The sequence below is a fragment of the Engystomops pustulosus genome, chromosome 4 (genome assembly GCF_040894005.1).
Source record: "Engystomops pustulosus chromosome 4, aEngPut4.maternal, whole genome shotgun sequence".
Taxonomy (NCBI): Eukaryota; Metazoa; Chordata; class Amphibia; order Anura; family Leptodactylidae; genus Engystomops; species Engystomops pustulosus.
In genome coordinates, this window is record NC_092414.1 from 167,984,730 (window position 1) to 168,006,227 (window position 21,498).

A 21,498-nucleotide genomic window follows, 5' to 3' on the forward strand; every position below is an offset into this window, starting at 1 on the left:
TTATTATTATTATTATTATTATTATTATATTTTATACATCTTATTTGTTTTTTAATTGCACATTACAACCAAAAATTAAAAATAAATCATAATGTATCGGCCTTTACATCTAAAAGGCCAATTTTATAACATCCACTAATCCATAGTTTTTACCACACTATTATAACACAACCTACCCAACCAGAGGAGAAGAAGGGTGTAACGTCCAAACGTATTAAAAAGTATGGCTACAGGAGAGCAGCAACCATGGTACATAAGATCAATAATGATTTAAGGCATAATAGAGTAAACAACCCTTATTAAGTCTGCCCATCCAGACCACAAACATTGTAAAGCATATCAATTGCAATATAGTAACATTAGGATAAGGACGTAAATGAATTAGTCTAAAATAAAGGTCCGGGTCTTTGTGACCATGGTTACCTGGCTTACAAGATCCCCCAACGCGCGTTTCAACCCGCCGGTCTTTCTCAAGGGGTAATGTGACGTGTACATGCCCAGACATTTGAACCGGACCTGACCAATGAGCAATCAAAGATTATCAGTTGCGGTGATCCATCTGTGCAATCGGCGCATGCACAGTTGGCCTCCATCCCCGTCATCGAGCGGGCCGGGCAGTGACATCACAGAGGCCGTGCAACCACCGAGTCGTGATGGCAGTGCCACGCCCCCCACCCGAGAACCGCAGGACCGGCAAACCCGAGCATGCGCACAACAGAATAAGGTGCGGAGACCGCTGAGATGTGCAAAACGGAATGACAGGTAAGTCAAAATCAAGTGCAAGAACTGCTGTGATGTACGGAACAGAATGGCAGGTAAATCCAAAGTGTGTAACCAGTGAACAGGAGTTACAGATGTAGTTCACATGTATGGGGACATAGTAAAGATCATTAGTATTATTAGATGCATCAAACCCCTCAATTAAATATACATGTCAGAGCACAATAAGAAATGGTATACAAAAGTAAACATAAACATTTAGTGGATAAATATGCATACATATAAAACCCCTGATGTTGTGGAAAGTTTATTTGAGCAAATTGGAAACTTGGATGAAGGAATAAAAATGAGAAGTGTGGTTAGGGACTGCCTAAACATCATTGTGGGATGAACAATTGTTCCTGAAGAACAGGAATTGGTGAAATAAAGGGAAATCATGGGAAATCGGCCTTATTACCTGCCTATTCCCATCAGACCTTGCTGTTTATTTTGAGTCTTGTTTTACCAGTTTTACCTGTCTCCGTTTGTCTGCCTGTATCTGTACCTGACCTGTATATAATCTGCTTGATCTTTACCTCAACTGTGATTATCTGCCTGAAGACCTGTATATATCTGTTGTTTGTCCCTGTCTCAGTCCTGTGTTGGTATTCTGTGCACCAGTATGAACACTGGTCTATTCCTGTATTTCGGTTACCTGTCCGCTCCACCATCCAGCAGCTGCCAGATGAAGTAAGTCTTCCTGTCATCTTGTAGGGTCACTCAGGGACCGTCAGGGACATCGTAGGGTGAGTTTGCCACCACTTACCTAGTCTGACAGCTAGCGCCGAGCCAGGTTGTGGTTGCGCGGTTTGCTGGACAGGTACTGACAAAGGGTAAAAGAAAAAAATGAAATGATTTAAATAAATTAAAAAAAATATATATATATATATTTGTTTATATATATTTTGCCGCGAATACCATCCCTATGGTTTTCAAACTTTTTATACTACAAATAAATAAAAAAATGAATTGAGGGAACAATTTTCTGCAGTGGAAGGTGAAACCTTTGAGTGTTTGTTGCTATGAAAGAAATATGGGACAATCTGCCTAGGCTTTGTGAATCTATTTTCAGATATTACTACAGGACCTATAGAGGAAGAAGACCCTTGTAATATCAGACAGTCATATATCTTTTGACTCTGTAACACTGATGCATTGGTCCATTAAAAAGGATCACACCATCTGTGTCATGATTTACACTTTCTAGAAAAATTGGATAACTACACAGAGCCATAGCATGTTAGACAGACCAATATACAATAGCTGAGCCAGCATGTTCATTCTAATGCATATTGTATAGATCACATCAATTTTGGCGTCTGGAGCCATTATATTCCTGCATTTGGTTGTAATGACTTTATAAAGACTCTGTCAAATGATAACCCTGTTATTTATTAAACAGATGGTGGCTGGCTCCAAAATTAAAATGCTCAAAGGGCCCAGATCTATGGAACAGAATTACAAGAAAACTGAAATAAGCTTTTACTATGACAAATTATTGAATACAGTAAACAATATAACTCAACAGATCTTCTAAAGATAATATTGTGGCACTTGAGGCCATTATAGAACAGCCAAAATACCTACTACCCATTAATATTGTGTCCAAAGACGAGAGCCGAAAAATATATCAGAGTAATTGTATACATTGTAATGTGTTTAACAGTGAAATATAAAATAAAAAGCAAAACGACTAATAGCATTTGTTACAATAATACAATTGAGAATACAATAAAAAAGTGAGAGAAAATCCATTTAATTATTTTTCACCTCTTCTTTCCAGTCCAGTTTAAAATGATGAAGGTCTAAATCACAATATGGTTTTATTTTAAGTGGAATTTCTTTAACCTGAACATTTGTAAACTTTGGTGCAAAGATGCTTCTGCCTGCAGAATGCGGTTTAGAAGGAGTTAATTTTCTATTTTGTTTTGTGTGTGGGTGTAGGGGCTGCGTCCAGGAATTCCTTTATATATCTGTCAAGTTCTTTTACACCTTGTTGGGTTACTAGTCTACTGATGTTTCAATTTGATATACTGGGTATCTGACCTCTGCTGTGTTATTTGACCATTCTCTTTTCATTCAATTCTGTGTTTCACCACCATATTGGACCGGTTCTGTTGATATCGCTTGTCTGTAGTCCCTAACCAATAGTGTTTGCTTGATAGGTAGGTAACAGAGGTTGGGGGTGAGTCTAGGGCCTGCACCCCCTTCTCTACATCCGGAATTTGTTAGTTGTGATTTCCAGTGGATTTGTTTCTCTAATTTGGACAATCCCTACTACTGAGACAAGTAATTTGACAATAATCACTGATGAGCCTATTTCACTTAATGTTACTGGATTACCGTTGATCAGCCCCAAACCATGTATTACCATCTTTACAGCATTATAAGCTTAGGTTTGAAATATCCTTTTTAGAATTTCCTCTTTTATGGTAAAATTAATCTTTTAACAAATAAATATTTCCCTCCAATGTTATACGCAAATGATCTCAAAAGAGTCTCTTTTTACCAGAGACGAGTCATGCTGTGAAACTAAAGAGGGAGCCTCATTTCAAATTATCATATGTTGGGCTCTATACAACCTAAAGTTATGTTGCGGATTTCATTCTAAAAATGAAAATCTCATTCTGAGTAGTTCTGCTACAAAACTGGAGATACAGACAGCTAAAGACATAGCCAGGTATTGACTCTTTGTCTGCTGATCACATTTAACCATGTCTTCTCATATACCTCTTTCTCTGGTTCTATAAGACACAGTACCACAATTTTATCTTTAAAATTAGAAACATAAGCAGTATATAAGCAAAAGTCAACCCCCCCCCCCATCCTATCAGTGTGACTTATCTCTGGCAAAGAGTGACTCTTCTCAGCTCTTTTGCATATAACTTTTAAGTCTAATTTTTATAGGTAAACAGTGTTGTATTAATATCAAAGGATATTTCATACCCAATCTGAGGGTGCAGGTAGTTTAGTGGTGTAAGGAATAGTTTCTTTGATGTCACTTTTCCAAAAGTTTCCAGATACCGTGATAGTGTCAACCCTAGTCTAGGTACCAAGTGAAATGAGTACCAAGAAGTGCTAAAGTGTCATTTGTTGAACCTGGTATAGAGAGGGGGAGGAGAAAAAAAGAAGATCAGGTATTATACTATGTTAGGCCATCTTGGGGGACACAGGTTACTAGGTATTCTGCTCAACTGATTTGGGTGTCCTTATTCACAACCATGAGTTAGCTTGTAGTTATATGTGCTCTTGGATGCTGTTTTTTGGAATCCCTGTGTTGAACTTTCCAATGTGGGCATTGCTCTAGTTAGCCAAAAGCCTGGTTTAGGTAAAAACATCCGCTTTAATAGCTTTTTCCAAGAATAGTAATTTTATAAAAAAGCATAAGTAACAAAAGACTTTGTGCACATACATACTGTATGCATAACTAAAATACAGTAAAAGGCAGCAAGTCTCAAGTCCATACTGGATCCTTCATCACTCCATGTGTCAAACCTGCTCAGACCTGATTGGTACCTGCCTGAGTTATTGGTACCAGTAATAATAAAAGTTTGGTGAAAAACCAACCATATGGTACCCAATCCAGGTCCAATTAAACAAAACCAAACTGAGTCAACTGGAACTATTCCATGGAAAAGAGCATCCCTCCACATGGTCATCTGTAATCTGAAGGGATGCCTTAGTGTTTCGTGTCTCTGCAGCAGGGTTGGACTGGGGGGGCTTAGGGCCCATCAGTGGAACTGATTCTAAGGGACCACCCACTGCTACATAGACATATAACCTATAATGCAGGAGTCGTGAATCAGATAATTTGTAGGCACTGGAAGGGAGGCAGTAAAATAAAAATAAAAGAATCCCTTTCTCCACCTCTGACTTCCCGTGCATGACTCTTAGATTTTAAGCAGTGGTGCCATTCCAGTCTGTCGGGGCATTAAGGTTGGGAATCAAGAATGCTTGTGCCTGGGCTATGGTTAGGGATGTGTCAGCACCCAGCTTCAATGTTACCATTAAGAAAACACTGATAACAATAATAATAACAGATGACAATAACCATCTCCGACCCTGGAGTTAACTCAAAGCATACAAAAGACTAAAGGCTCACTGACAAGATGGAAATAGCACTACACAGAATGAGAGTTGCCTGACACAAAAAAGTTATGCAAATGAGCCTGAGGGGCTCCAGGTTGAGTTAATAGCTATGGAGCCCAGAGCGCTTTAGGTTAATTTGCATAATTTTTAAAACTTTGTTTGTAAAAACAATGGTGATCAATAAAGCACTACACAATATGATGGCACTAAATAAATAAAGATTGTTATTATTATAGTGCATCAGTAGTTGCTGAAAATTAGATTTTGTTTTAAGACTTTAATTATTATTGTTTTGAATCCAACTGAGACATATTCTGTTACTCTGGTGGACATGTTGGCCCTAGTTTCTAAAACAGGGATTTTGGAAAAAAAATGTATTTCAAAATAATTTTGTGAATTTGACAGTATGTTTTATTCAACATTTAAAGGAAATCCACCATCGCTCCAGCATGTATGGTAGTCTGATGCAGGATCTTATTTATTATTTTTAGGCTCTGACCTTAAAATTACTTTTAAAAATATGCAAACTAAGCCCAAGTGCTAAAGGGGGCATTGCAATAGGCCCTCTGAATTCCAGCAGAACTGGCAATTACCCACAATAAATACATGCCCTAGGCCATACTTTCACTTCTGCAGCCTGTCTACCTACCCTGAAGCCAATGCAGCGAGGGAGCTAGTTTGCAGGTGCAAGCTTTAAAATCAGTGGACCTGTGAACTAGACAAACTGAGGAAGCATCAACAATACGGGGGCGGGTAGTTTGCAGTGCTGCTGGAGCACCCAGGGGCTATGGCAATGGCCCCTGTAGCACTTGGGCTAAATTTGCATAAAAATGATGAAATAGAGATTCTGCATCAGGCTGCCATAGGGATTCTATAGCTGAAGCTGTTTTAGTAGGTATGATCCAGACGGTAGATTTCCTTTAAAATATACAAAGGTCGATGTGATAGAACATCTCCTACAAACTTATTTGGTGCATGTTTTCTTCATTTCTTGCACATTTGGGACTTGTGAACTGAGACACTACCTTCACTATATCTGGCAATATTTCATGGTTTGTTTTCATCTAATTATTGTTATTAGCTAAGGTAATAGAAAAATGACAAAATCGATTATTTTCAATATTTACACATTATTTTCACATGCTATTTGCAGACTCCATTGGTAATTAAAGAGCAGATCTTAAGCTGCTTCATTAATATCTCTTATTGTTAACCTAAGCAGGGTCATTCCAGGAGATAAAGCGTTTATAGTGAGCAAACCATAGGAGGAATATTACCCATTTCATACGATTTCTCCCTGATTTCCCCCACACCAGTGGTCTTCGGAGACATTGTTTGTTTTATTTTAACCAGCTGCTCCTGTTATCTGGAAATGTTCTGCGTTCCTTTCATTATGAGAAGAAGAGAGGCGGCTGTCTGCTGCCTAGGGAAAGGTTGAAGCATTATCCATCATCGTTAAATGTGTAATGTAATTTTCGGGGGTCTTCATCCTGTCCCACTGTCAGACTTGTGATTATTGATAGGAGAGAGCTAATGGAGGATCTTGATGGAAAGGCCAAAGAGGAGCACATGAATTTCACCACAATATTCTTACCAGATCGCACAATAACAGAGGGAAAAGTCAAAAAACCATTAAGCAAAGCATCCCATCTAAGTCTATCGCATAATGCCTATAGGGATTAATGGATGTTTGGGTAAAATGAAAACTCAATATCCTTAAAAGCTTGAGTTTATCAGGATTTTTTTTATGTTAAAGTACATACACTGACAGTGTGCTTTTCATCTTAGTCCATGCAATGGAGACAAGGCAGTAAAAAGTGCATTTTAACATGATGACCTTTCATAGATTTACCACCATATTGCAGAATTATGACTGTGAAAACAAATCGATACTGTTACGGCTTATATTTGCACATAGAAACTTATATGGTTTTCTGTTGTTACTGGATAGAGATTTCATAAAGTAAAATGGAAGCATTTGGAATAATACTTTCTCGGACCACAAACAGATGAGTGGTCCATTGTTTGTGGTCCATGTGTCACCAATCTACTAACTCGCTGAACTCGGCCCGAGATGCAAATTCGGTCAAGAAGAGGACCAGATCCATAATTTGTGTGTAAGCCAATAGAAATTCATTTCTCAGCATGCTATCTGTTGTATAAGGGCTTAGTGATGTAAAATGATATTCAGTTATGGAAGGGGTGGGTTTACCATTTTGTTCATTGCTTAATATTTTTATGATTTATGTAGTTTTCTATAGGGCTGCAAGTAAACCTACTATGTATTTTGCTCCACTGTAGAAAATTGTAAGATACAAATTCAGCATCTATAGCATAATCTTCCCTTACCAATTGATAAAGAGTGCACAACCTTCTTTTTCAACCTACAGAGTGGATTGTAGCTGATGCCACTGCACCCATACTATGGCTGACACCCCCAACCACCACAGACAAGACTATGACTGATGCCCCAGACCTAGCTTTGGCTGACAATGCAGACCTCCCAGATCAGACTATGGCTGAAGTCCCAAAACCACCAGACCAGACTATGGCTAACACCGGCCTAAGACCAAACTGACACCACAGGTCCCTCATACCAGATTATGGCTGACGCTCTAAACCACCCAAACCAGACTATGACTGACACCAACCACAGACCCCCAAGACCAGACTATGGCTGACACCAGTCCTAAATCCCCCAGAACAGACTATGGCTGACACCAACCCCAAACTCCCAAGACCGTACTATAGCTGACATCAGCCCTTAACCACCCAGACCAGACTATGGCTGATGCTGACCCTAAATCCACCATTCCAGACTATGGATGTTACCAGCCCCAGGCCCCCCAGACCAGAATATGGCTGACACATGTCCCAGACCCTGTAGACCAAACTTTGGCTGAAGCAGCTGAATTTGATTTATTCTTTTTTTTCCTTTTTTAATTTTTTTTTTCTTACAAATTTTCAACCAAGGCTCAACAATTTTTTAAGTTGGCAAAAGTTAGATTTTTCTGGAGCCATTAATGTCTGCCTATCAAACCATGCATGAAAGTATTTTGGACTTTAACTTTACTTTTGTTTTTTAATACAAATTTAAAAGAAATTTGTCAGAAATAAATGTTTTATTGGGGGGGGGCAGTCAGTAAATCATATGCTATTATTCTATTTTGATTTATGCAATCTTTCTAGAGTCTTCTTCTTGGTTCATTTGACCATGGTGGCTTCATAGGGTATTAATAATAAGAAGAATATGGTGGGGTTCTGAGTTATGAACCCATACAGGTCGATTATCTCAATAAACTTGTGCATTGTTGCCACTTCTGAGCAAATTGTAGAATTATTTCCAATTCCTAAGTCATAGTCCAACAAAAAGACTCAAAATTACTTGACAAATATACTTTCATCAGTGTGCAATTGTAATTCTCCATTTATAACTTGTCACCATTCTACAATTGCAATTGTTCTCATGTAACAAGAAAGCCTGAACTAAATCTTCAAACACAGCATTACAATTGAAGGAAATAACTGAATGTGCCGTAGAATTTTCTATAGCCATAAAAGAAAAAAAAAGTAATTGTACTGGAATCTACTGCGCTACATCTGCATGGAGACACTATGTATCAATTGTCAAGGAAAATTAAAAAAAACACTACAAAAGAATCTATAGAACATTGATGATTAATATTAAGACAATTGAGGAAATACATATAACACCACACAGCAACATAACGTAGGCAGCGACAATCTAAAACATATCAATGTCTCGCATCATCTTTGGAGCTACTTTGCATGTAAAAAAATTACAGTAAAGTGACAGTCAGTACTTAATGTAAAGAATGTACTCCAATGAAAATATCACAGTACGGAGCAGAAAATGAGATCCTGTAGGCTTCCTTTATGAAAGAAATTCCACCACGTATTATATACCAGTAGTTGTTATTGCTTGGAGATTTCGGCATAAATTACTAATCATTTATATTCATGATGAGCATATTAAATTCTGGAGGAAAGACATAGTGTCCACAGTGACTAAATTCTGCTTCTGCAAGGAGAACTGTAGTGAAGATAATTATGGCTCCACATTTAATATTTTAAGCCTGTGTGGCAAAGTCTGGAGACTTGTACGATGAAGAGACTCAGGGCAGCAAATCTGAAATAGACGACTTATCAAATCTTACGCAAGGCGCCATTTCATCAACTGTGTAATCCAATAAATACAACACAATCTCCCCATCATCTCTAGCCCGGCCTGATGGTCATAGCTGGGTGCACACATTGCCAATCTTCTGATGAAAGAAATAGTAGATAGGAGTCTTATTAACAACAACTTCTCACCAAAACAATGGAAATGTTGGGCATGGAAATCACATCTAATCGTAGAATACAAATCATATAGAATGGTTCCGCCACTCACAGTTACAGAAAAGAACCTGGAAGTTTACAACAATATTAACAAACACTTTGATACTAAGTATATAAAAGTAAAAAAAAAATATTTGTTACAAATGACTTAAAGGGATTGTCTGGTATTTTAAGTAATGTTATATAAGGCTGGGGGCAAAAAAGAACAATAAACCACTTATACTCACCTCCCCCGGCACTCCCATTGAGTCTCACTGCCACCATCTTTGTTTAGGGAGGCCAGTGGTGACGTCACGACAGCTGCCACACTCCTGAATTAGCCAAACTCTTGCTTTCCATTGTGAATAAGTGGTGTATAAGTGGTTTATTGTTTTTATTTAGCCCCCCTCCCCACCCCAGACCATATATAACCTTTTGGTTAAATCTACAACAACCCCTTTAAATAATAAAATAAAGCATTTGAAAACCCTTCACAATCCTCTTAGGACCCCAGTGCTTCTCAGTTTTACCACCACATGTTTTCAGTGATATAATATAATGACTTGGATCTTAGAGGATCAAAGCCACGTAGTGTAGACTGCAAGGAAACTGTGTTGCTACAAAACATGTATGATACTTAAAAGGTATATGGATAAAAAGCGCAGCACACTATATATACTCTGGTCGACCAAGAGCTTCACTCATTATTGGCTTCCTCGGGAGCAATGGCATTATGCTACAAGCATCCTCTTTATAAAGTGCCTGGATTCTCAACAAACATATTCTCAATTCTACCAATTATCAATGTGTATACATAACATGCATCACTTTAAAACAGAGTACACTGTAATAAAAAAAAAAATCAAGATATATAGATGTATGAACGTACTGGGAGTTGTTGATTTATTAAGACTGGCGTCTTAATATTTCCTCCCGTTTCCTGGATGTAGTGAGAGGCTCCGGCAAAACTTCAGAACTGGCGCATTTTTCTTTAGAAAACTGGAGGAAAAGTCTTCTGCCTAAAGCAGTAGCCTATTATACAGCAAAGACAATGCAAATATAAGTGCCCTAATGCATTAGTTGTAATGTTTTTCAGAAATTATGGTCCTCTATTGGTTTTATGGTGTTAAAAAAAACAACAGGTATGGTGTCTAAGAGGCAAGTTCCCAAGGCCTACAAACTACAGGGCTCCCTCCATAGGACATTTTTTTATCGAGCCCTTTGTCCCTAGGTGGGGGTCTAAACTAGAAGCTATCAAACCACAGGATACGTCAATAATAGTTGATTGATAGGGGTGCAATTTAATAAGAACAATGGGGGATATATGATAGCCCCGCCGCTGCAAATTCGCAGCCCGATACATCAAGAGGCTTCTGCAGTGCAGCGTTTATCCTATGCCAGGCAGGGCCGTAGAAAAAAAAACGCAAGTGGTACTTGCAAGACTTTTTTCTCTGTTAAAAAAAATGATGCCTGACAGATGGAGAAACTGATGAGAATGGATACAACTACAAACTCATTGAAATAAATGTCTGTTATAACAGGTCCATTTTTTTTGTTTTTCTCATTTTCTGAAGGAATAGACAAGTTGAAAGCACAAAACGCATGTAATGCTTTTGCGATTATTTTCCCCAATCCGCCACCTTCACGCCAGTGGGGCGTGAAGGGGTGTGAAGGGGGGGGGGCGCGGCCGGACGGGAGTGGGCCGGCGCGGGGCGTTACTGTCCCCGCGCCTGCGCACTCGCTGCTGCCGGCGACTTTTCATACGTGAGTTTACATGCGTTTTGTGCTTTCAACTTGTCTATTCCTTCAGAAAATGAGAAAAACAAAAAAAATGGACCTGTTATAACAGACATTTATTTCAATGAGTTTGTAGTTGTATCCATTCTCATCAGTTTCTCCATCTGTCAGGCATCATTTTTTTTAACAGAGAAAAAAGTCTTGCAAGTACCACTTCTCCTTCCATAAAAAAAAACCTGAGGCCTGATGGAACTGATGACAACTGGTGTTTTTAAACTCCGCTATAACTGGTGGGTTTTGTCTTCCTCTGTTGCAGCAGAAAAACCCAGGGCAAATCAGACATGCCAGTGTGTGTACAATGTGTGTAGGGTGTGTGCCATGAATAGGCAGTCTAGGCAGCAGAAATCACTGGTGGGGGATAGTACTTCCTTCAGGCCTCTGACCCTGGGGAACAGACTTTAAGAGGAATAAAAGGTGCAGAGCAAATGAAGGAGGGTAGGGGACGCAGTGGGTGCATGGGTGGCATAGAGTAAAGGGCATACAGGAAGTGACATAGTTGGGTGATACTAGGGGCAGGGGCTATGTGACTAAGTAAATATGTTATGCAGGTAGACAGCCCGCTCCAAAGACACTGCACAGCCATTAACCTTATGTGGAGTTTCCAAAACCTCTGCGTTTTCAGGCACATGTCTTCCCTCCTCCTCTATGGTCCCTTCTATCTGTGTTGTCGCTGTCTCTTCTATCTTAACAGGAAGTAGCATCACAACAATGCTGCCACCCACTGGACACAATAATTATCTCTCCTCGAAAACAGAGAGGAGATAATTATCGGAACTTTCCGACAGATAGCAACATCTTCGCCCACACAGAACACTAGGTCCTGCTGCAAACTATTGGTAGGAAGTTGTGTGCCGGATAGTTCCTAATGGCCCCAGATATGTCTGCTATGGTGGTAGTTACGCACCTGCATTTTTCCATAGGCTTCTCTATATACGGAACTACCTAAAAACATGGAAAATGTTTATATGAATACAACCCCCCCCCCTAAACTTATGGTAAAAACTTTGTATTTCCCAGTGGCCCAAATTGCTGAAAATGTTTCCCTCTCTCTCTAGTCAAGCTTATAAATAACAGAAAAAAACACATCTGTGTGATGGAACTGATGACTTCCTGTTGTATTCTTTTCTGTATTTTGCACACGTTTAAAGTCAATACATGCCACATAAGTATATATACCGTAACTGTGGAAAAGTTGGCAACTCTTAATAAAATGCTAATGAACAAAAAATTAACAACAACTTATTTTTTATTATAACTCAACAACTCTATGATCAGTTATTGCTTTGCATAGATTTCTGTCTCTCCGTGACATCAGACAGTCTTTGATCAATTACTATTATGTGATAAAGGCTTCACAGAGAATTTATAGGGTTTGACATTTCTTTCATGATTCTGTGACTCAGAGATGTTGTATGTGACTGCACTGAATAACTGTTTCCATCCATGTATGACTTGTCGTTCTCAGATCTGATTGTTCTAGGAAAGTGTGACAGAAGAGCTAAATGGGATATTGTCTGATTCTAATTAGAAATAAACAATGAGATTTGTTTAGTCAATCAATTTTATAAACACATTGTAAAGCGTGTGTGCCATGAAAAAATGTAGCGGGATTTCTTCTTAGAGCTGATATCCTTTTATAAAAACACAAGGACGGGTTATGAGAGTCATACGGGCAGGCTCGGTCTGGCCCGCCGGGGGGCCGGGTAATTCCCCGGTGGGCCCCGACTCCGGTCATTATGGCAGGGGCCTCCGTTCGTATCCATCGGAGGCCCCTGCCAGTGGCTGCAATAGTACTCGTTGCGGCTGAAACGGCCGCACGAGTACTATTCCTGCAGTCAAAGCTGTCAGTGTGACGCGGCCGGCTGCTTTGCGGCGCACGTCACACTGTAACTTAGATGCGCGCGCCGCGTCGTGACGTCATTGCGCGGCCGCGCCGTGACGTAACGACGCGGGCGCGCATCTCTACCCCGTCCCACGGCAGCAGCAGAGACAGGACGCAGGATGAGGTGAGTACATTTTTTTTTTCTATTGGCAAAACAGATGGAGGTGGGGGGCTAACTATTATATGAAGGGGGGTTAATGTGTATGGGGGGGGAGGTAACTATTATATGAAGGGGGTTAATGTGTATGGGGGGGCTAACTATTATATGAAGGGGGGGGGTTAATGTGTATGGGGGGCCTAACTATTATATGAAGGGGGTTAATGTGTATGGGGGCCTAACTATTATATGAAGGGGGGGGGGGTTAATGTGTATGGGGGGCCTAACTATTATATGAAGGGGGGTTAATGTGCATGGGGGGCCTAACTATTATATGAAGGGGGATTAATGTGTATGGGGGGGCCTAACTATTATATGAAGGGGGATTAATGTGCATGGGGGGCCTAACTATTATATGAAGGGGGATTAATGTGTATGGGGGGGCCTAACTATTATATGAAGGGGAGGTTAATGTGTATGGGGGGGCTAACTATTAAATGAAGGGGGTTAATGTGTATGGGGGCCTAACTATTATATGAAGGGGGGGTTAATGTGTATGGGGGGCCTAACTATTATATGAAGGGGGGTTAATGTGTATGGGGGGGGGGCTAACTATTATATGAAGGGGGTTAATGTGTATGGGGGGCCTAACTATTATATGAAGGGGGTTAATGTGTATGGGGGGGCCTAACTATTATAGGAAGGGGGGTTAATGTGTATGGGGGGGTAACTATAATATGAAGGGGATTTAATGTGTATGGAGGGGCCTAACTATATTATGAAGGGGGGTTTAATGTGTATGGGGGGGGCCTAACTTTAATATGAAGGGGGGTTTAATGTGTATGGGGGCCTAACTATAATATGAAAGGGGGGAGGTTTAATGTGTATGGGGGCCTAACTATAATATGAAGCTGGGTTTAATGTGTGTGGGGGGGGGGGGGTAACATGTATGGGGGGGTCTTACTAGAATCTGGAGGGTGGATGGCAATGTGTATGGGGGGTCTTACTAGAATCTGGAGGGGGCAGTGTGTATGGAGGGTGCCTATTTAAAATCTGGAGGGGGGCAAATGTTAAATTCTTGGGGGTGGTGTATAATAAGGGGGACAGTGTGTATGCAGGTGGAGGGGGGATGTATAATAAGGGGGGCAGTGTGTATATACAATATACAGAAATAAAACTATTTATATGTAGATGGAACGTGTCAGCAGGGAGTTTCCCAGTAACCAGCGACCTGTGCAGCAAGTCATTCACTTTATATTATAATACAATTAAATAATGTGCAGATACTATGTGTAAATAAATAGGAGGCAAGTTGTAGAAATGTATAACTGAAGGGATGCTATATGCGCATTAATAAATTGGAGGGGATTATATGTATACAGTAATTATAATTAGGACATGGTATAAAAACGTATTAGTACATTTTGTATAAAAATAATAAGTAGATTGTTATATAACACATTTCTTAGTAGGGGAAATGTATGAAAATAATTAGAAGGGACATTAAATAGATAAATTAATTCATTAAAATAATTCACAGGGGAACCAAATATTATGTAATTAATGGGGGGAACCATACTTTTTAAAGGCACGGTATTATTTATTCACAGACTGTAATGTAGTAATATATTTGGGGGTAACAATGTAATTTTTGATATGCTGGGGGCACAGAGGGGTTTCTTATGTAGATTCTTTATACGTACAGTGTGGGACATTGTTTTATCCAGGTGACATTATACTGTAAGTAATTGTGGTATTTTTAGGGGCGCATTGCGGCGGATCTGCTTCCCAGAGCTGAACACATCTGCCAGAAAATTCTGCAACCAGATTTTACGATGATTCTGGTTGTGAAGGCGAAGACAAGTCACCTGTGAGGTACTAGATGCTACTTCTTCCTGTGTCAGATCAGTATTGTAGTCACTGACTAACCTTCTAGTGTGAGACAGGTCTCAGAGTATGTACGGTTACATCTATAGGGTCAGAGAGCCAGGTGTGACTTGTCTATGTGGTGCGGGATGCCAGAGTAGGGTAGCATTTCCTTATTGAAAGGTCGGTGTGCAGTGCGAACACTTACATCCCTAACCATAGTCCGGCCGCCAGCAGAAAGCCCTTGAAACCAGTGGTAATTCTTATACCATTCCTAACATTATTGCCCCGGAGTTGACGTCACCCCTGCAGGGAGAAAGGGCTTAGCTTATCCGTTGCTTCACTGCCCCTGCTAGTGCGTATAAATTCCCTTATTCCAGAATATTTCTATGTAGTAGTAGGTGGGCCCCCAAAATCAATTTCACTGGTGGGCCCCAGGTATCCCAGTCCGACCCTGCATACGGGTAAAACATTTAGGTTTCATATGATTGGATTACATATCATATTGTGCACATTGGCCGGTAATGTGAACCAGTACAGACTCCATAATTGAAGCCCATATCTAATAATATAACTGCAATCAAGAATCTAAAAAGTTTTATGGACTGAATTTTTTGATTGGAGATTGGAAAATATTACAGATAATCGCACTTGTGAACAGATGAGTCTCACTGTGGACTCGACCTCCAAGGAAAGCTGCATGCATGGGCAATATTTCCTGCACTGATCAGACACCTGCCTTGCAGTGCACTGGTCAAAGCGGTTGTAGAGAGGGACAGTGCTAGAGAAAATGGGGAGTAAACGGGTGTTCAATAGCAACGCCTTGGGTTCTCCAAGGCTACATTCACACACATGTATGGGGGACGTATACGGCCCCCATACACTTCTATGGGCTCACGGCCCTGTACGGGAGCGGTACAGTGCAGCACACGTACGGCACCTTACCGCTCTATAGCCCGGGAAAAGATAGGACATGTCCTATCTTTTCCCGTGATACGGCGACGTGCGCTGTATCTTCCTATGGAGAGGGGCGGGGTGAGCAGCGCTCATCCCCTGCTCCTGTCCGCAGCGCCGATGTATGCCCACCGTACTACGGTATGGCGGGCATACATCGTGTGAATGTATATGTCTGCAAAGTAAATTGTTTGGAAAATGAAGCCAGAACTTTCAGTCTGTTAGGAATGTGTGTAAGGGTCTCAGTAACACTTAATTTTTGGTTACATATGTAGAAGGAAGTTTTGCTAGACTCCTGTTAAATATATTTGGAAAAAAAAAAACCTGATTGTTTTTAGGAGGCATAAGAGAATCAACCCACTTCTGATTATTTCCCTCTGATGCTTCTATATCTCCAATAAAGATGAACGGACCCAAACTTTAGGTTCGCCATCCTTCATTCGCCAGCTCTGCCTATCCCAGACATGTTGAAGAGCAGCCAATCAGGCAGCTTAATGCCCCAAGCAACTAGACATGGCTGTGATTGGCCATGTGTATGTATTATTCCCATTTTTATTTCTTTTGCTTACTATTTCTTTTGCATGTTTATCCCAGTTTCCCAGGTCGCAAAGACCAAAATGTCAATATACCTTTACTACAATTTTGAGTGCAGAGTTATCATGTTATTGGCCATGTGGACACATGGTGGACACACCTGGTCAATCACAACCATGCTTATAATAGTTGCTAGGAGCATAAACCTGGCTGATTGGCTACTCTGCAGCCCATCAAGCAACACGCTCGGGTTAGGTGGAGCTGGTGAACAGAGGACGCTGAGCCTAAAATTCAGGTCTGCTCATCTCTAATCACCAATATATTCCAAAGTCCTAAACAGAAATTACTTTCCGTACGGCCTCATAAACTTATATCTTTCACCTAAATATTTGGGCATAGGACATGAGATATTTTATAACACTACAGACCAAATTATCACTTTTGGTTAACACATTGGGGGTCATTTACTAAGGGCCTGATGCGCGTTTTCCCGACGTGTAACCCGAATATTTCCGATTTGCGCCGATTTTCCCTGTATTGCCCCAGGATTTAAGTGCACACGATTGGATTGTGGCGCATCGGCGCCGGCATGCACGCGACGGAAATCGGGGGGCCTGGCCAAGCGAAAACCCGACGGATTCTGAAAAACCGCCGCATTTAAAACAATAAAAGTGTCGCTTGGGACACTCTTACCTTCACTTGGTCCGGCTCGGTGAACTTGAGTGCGTTCATATGCTTTTCAGCGCAGCAGCGCCACCTACCTTGATAAATCCCGGCCGGACCTGAATCCACCGCAGAGAACGCGCCGCTGGATCGCGAACGGACCGGGTAAGTAAATCTGCCCCATTAAGTCAGTCATATTTACAATGTTTGCAAATAGGTCTGGAAGATGCAAATTACATGGAAGAGAACTGGCATTTACACCTTTTCTTCAATTACAAAATCGGATATTTGACAATTCTACCAGTAGCCAAGTAAAGAACTGTTGCTCTCCTTCCCCTTACCTAGTGCAGACCTTCACAGTACAAGCATGCTGTGACCTGCAAGTAAAATTGTTGAGGATGTGTGAAATCGCTGTGACTCTCAGTGCCACATGATTACCTACCCAGAGAATACAGCTCATTTTTCTCTTTTTCTTTTGAGTTGTTGAGATTCATTTACTAGAAAGCCCACATTGTGTTGATTGAAAGAAAAAGTGCAAGGAAGGTGATATTACTGCAAGTTTGAGTTGAGTTGAAATTTAAAGGTCATTGAAAGCAATGGCAATTTTCATGATGCCTGATAATCTATTTTTCAATATATATTTGGTAACATTCCCAGTTTTTATCTAATTTGAAGCAGCCATGTACGCCACATTGAAAAAAAATTGAAGTAAGCTCCTGGAAAATGTATGTAATATCTATTCTAAATGGGTGTCTGATTTGTACACAGTTCTAAAATTATGATTATAATAGGATTATAATAGGTATGTAATTATCCACCTGACGAAGGCTCCAGCCCGGGGCCGAAACGCGTAGTGTTTTACCTTTTACTTTTTATTAAAACTGGTTTTATGGATACACCATCCCAGTCTATTCTCTGAGACAGCGCCTCCAGAACGGGACGACTCCTCGTGGTTCTTCAGTATGATTATAATAGGGTTATGGTTATTTCCTGTTTTTTCCTTCACAAAGTCCCTTTAAAATAATGATACGTTAAAAAATATAACCTAAAGATTTCCCACAGGAATTTTCTCTATATTATTCATTGAGTTAAAGGAAACTACAATAGAACAGATACAGAGAGATTCTCCGAGGAACTGGGTCATACAATAACTTTGACCTCAACTGAAAGGAGAACTTCAAAAAATGTACATAAATTTACATTTTTTTCTGATGTTGAATTTGTCCAAAAATATTTTCTGCATATTCGTCAAGGCTTTCACTTAGCATTTGTTATATTGTAAATTGCAGTAATTTTCCCTTGTAGAATCAATTTACCAAATATATAAAGATATAGGAAGTTATTTATTATTGGTTTTTTCTGGTTCCAAAAAAATAGCATTAAGTTTTTTTAGGACTTTTCATTGCTAAAATGTTCACTTTTCTTGTGTACATGTAGAATCTGTTTCCTTTGCACATTACTTCTGTACTCAGGACTTTTCTCACATCTATTTCATTAAAGGAAACCTACCACTTTAAAATTACACTTTTAACCCACAAATACCTTGCAACAGCTCGGTGACGTCACCAGCTTTCCGGCACCTCATAATAATGCACACAAACAACTTTTTATCGCGGCTGGCTTCGGACGGTTGCTCGCATGGTGGGCACAGCGATATTGTGTTGCGCTGAAGGGGGGTTTGAATATGGCAAATAAAACAGTTTTTCACAGAATACAGCGGTTTCTGTGGTAGGTTTCTCATAAATTTAGTCATTTAGAAACAATACTGTGTCCTTGGATATGACCACCTCTGCTGGAGTGATTGCACAAAGAAACAAAAGGTTTTTTTAAATGAAATGTTGGGGAGTTACCGCAGGTCCCACAGCCGTCCTGTGGTAATGAATGCTGAGTCCAGGTGGTCAGGCAGGGCTCAATAGCGCATGTCTGGCCACTGCTGCCAAAATGTAAGGTGGTCGTATCCGAGGAAGCAGATCTTGTTTCAAAGGGACAGAATGACTACATTTATGAGAAATTATTTTCACACAGGAACATTTTTTTTAATAACTTCAAATTGAAGAAATGTTTACATATGGCAAATTAATTCAATTAAATGTAAATGCCCAGATGGGAATACCCCTTTAAAGAGAACCTGTCACCCATAATTTCGGCACTAGTGCTTAAACAAACGCTGCAGTGTTAGAAGGATAGCGTTACCGTAAACCTCCGATAACGGTATCTAATACTGTGGCGGAGTACAATGTAAATGCCGGACCGCTCACAAAGCGGTCCAACGAATTCATGAGGGGGCGGGATTGGGGCGGTGACTTCCACATGACGCGTGGCAGTCACCGCCTCCCTCTGGAGCGAACGGGGTGGTCCGATGAAGAGGCAGCTCCTCAGACCGCCCTCTCATGAATACATCTTTGCGAGCGGTCCGACGATTACATTTCCGGTAACGCTATCACTCTAACACTGCAGCATTTGTTTAAGCAATAGGAGCTGCTTTCTTTAGTAACATCTAGTGACGAAATTATGGGTGACAGGTAGAGATGAGCGAGCACTAAAATGCTCGGGTACTCGTTATTCGAGACGAACTTTTCCCGATGCTCGTCTCGAATAACGAGCCCCATTGAAGTCAATGGGAGACTCGAGCATTTTTCAAGGGGACCAAGGCTCTGCACAGGGAAGCTTGGCCAAACACCTGGGAACCTCAGAAAAGGATGAAAACCCCACGGAAATGGACAGGAAACAGCAGGGGCAGCATGCATGGATGCCTCTGAGGCTGCTTAATCGCATCATTATGCCAAAATTATGGGCAACAGCATGGCCATGACAGAGTGACCGAATGAGGCTAGATAGCATCTAAAACATGCAATAATTGACCCTGACACTATAGGGGACGGCATGCAGAGGCAGCGGCAGCAGTGGAAGGCTAGAGAGTCTCATGGCGACATACCCTAAATGGACTCAGGTTTCACCAAAGGAGGTGAAATGATTTCCTATGTGAACAAAAGGTTGACGGTATATTTAGTCGATAACAAAGCATGGTGGCGACATAGTGACCAAGTTCCATAACGTATCTGGTGAAACACCCGAAAAATGAGCCTGACACAGCTCTTTTGATAAGGGGACGACATGTGGAGGCAGCCATGGAGACGACTTTCATGATTAAGAGCGACAGTATGGGGCATTCATATTGCGCTGCTATGATTGCAACTTCAGGTCTCCAGCATGGCGGCGACAGATGGGCCGAGTTCCACTATGTATCTGGTGAAACACCTGAAAATTCTGCCTGACACAGCTCGTTTGATAAGGGGACGATGTATGGAGGCAGTGAACTAGTAGTAGATTAAAGGTGCTGCAGTTAAAACTATGTTAGTTGGATCTTGAGATGGAGCTGGCGCTCCGCTGCCAGGCGAGCTTTCGCCAATCCAAGCCCCTGTCTCTAGGCTACTCCCCAAACAGCACTTCTAAGAACCTTTTGTATAAGATCAAGTGTAGTAGCGTTCTTATAAGTTTGGGATATGGCGGGTGAGGGGAATGTAAACAGATGCGCAAGAAGCGCTGAAATAATATCGGTAAATGATAAAAGTTTGCCAGTATATTTTGTGGATTACACAGCAGGGTGGCGACAAAGTTAACAAGTTTGATGTGGAATCCATGAAAACAACCCAAAATTCTGGCTGACAAAGTTTGTTTGATAAGGAGACAATGTATGGAGGCAGCTATATGGACGACTTTTGGAGGCAGCTATGGCGATGACGTGTGGAGGTAGCAATGGAGACAACGTGTGGAGCCAGCTAAAAAGACGACATGTGGAGGCTGCCATGGAGACAATTTAATTTGGATAGTGCCTGTATGTGGCAGTCCAAAAAAGTTTTCAAACCAGAGGAGCAGGTAGGTGGTCCTCCAGAAAAATTAAATAAATTGAGTGCCTGTATGTGGCAGTCCACAAAATTTTTCAAACCAGAGGAGCAGGTAGGTGGTCCTCCAGAAAAATTAAATAGATTGAGTGCCTGTATGTGGCACTCCCAAAAATTGCTTAAAACAGAGGACCGGCAAAAAATAGCCAGTTTCCTATGCTTTAGTGTACAAAGAGGAGGAGAAGGAGGACAATGAGGAGGAGGAGTGCATACATTATTCAGGTTGAGCTTCTTTCACCTGGTGGAGAATGAAAATCTGGAGAAATCCAGGCTTTATTCATCTTGATATCGGTGATGATGCCACCAGCAGCACTGAAAACCCGCTCGGACAACACGCTAGCGGCAGGGCAGGCAAGAACCTCCAAGGCGTACAGCGCCAGTTCGTGCCACATGTCCAGCTTTGAAACCCAGTAGTTGTAGGGAGCTGTGTGATCATTTAGGACGATGGTATGGTCAGCTACGTACTCCCTCACCATCTTTCTGTAAAGATCAGCCCTACTCTGCCGAGACTGGGGACAGGTGACAGTGTCTTGCTGGGGTGACATAAAACTGGCAAAGGCCTTGTAAAGCTTACCCCTGCCAGTGCTGGAAAAGCTGCCTGCTCGCCTACTCTC

General features: G+C 41.0%; 2 long non-coding RNA genes across 2 annotated transcripts in view; one reads left to right on the plus strand and one right to left on the minus strand.

The window, feature by feature from the left end:
- Positions 1-11,639, minus strand: part of LOC140125697 (uncharacterized) — a 39,240-nt gene extending 27,601 nt beyond the window's left edge. Inside the window, exons 1-3 of the long non-coding RNA XR_011854698.1 lie at positions 11,574-11,639; positions 10,079-10,221; positions 1,526-1,582 (exon numbers count right to left, since the gene is read on the minus strand). This is a non-coding gene — a long non-coding RNA (uncharacterized lncRNA). The remainder of the gene's footprint in view (positions 1-1,525; positions 1,583-10,078; positions 10,222-11,573) is intronic.
- Positions 11,640-12,927: 1,288 nt separating this feature from the next.
- LOC140125698 (uncharacterized) overlaps positions 12,928-21,498 on the plus strand; it is a 121,855-nt gene continuing 113,284 nt past the window's right edge. Inside the window, exons 1-2 of the long non-coding RNA XR_011854699.1 lie at positions 12,928-12,992; positions 14,729-14,840. This is a non-coding gene — a long non-coding RNA (uncharacterized lncRNA). The remainder of the gene's footprint in view (positions 12,993-14,728; positions 14,841-21,498) is intronic.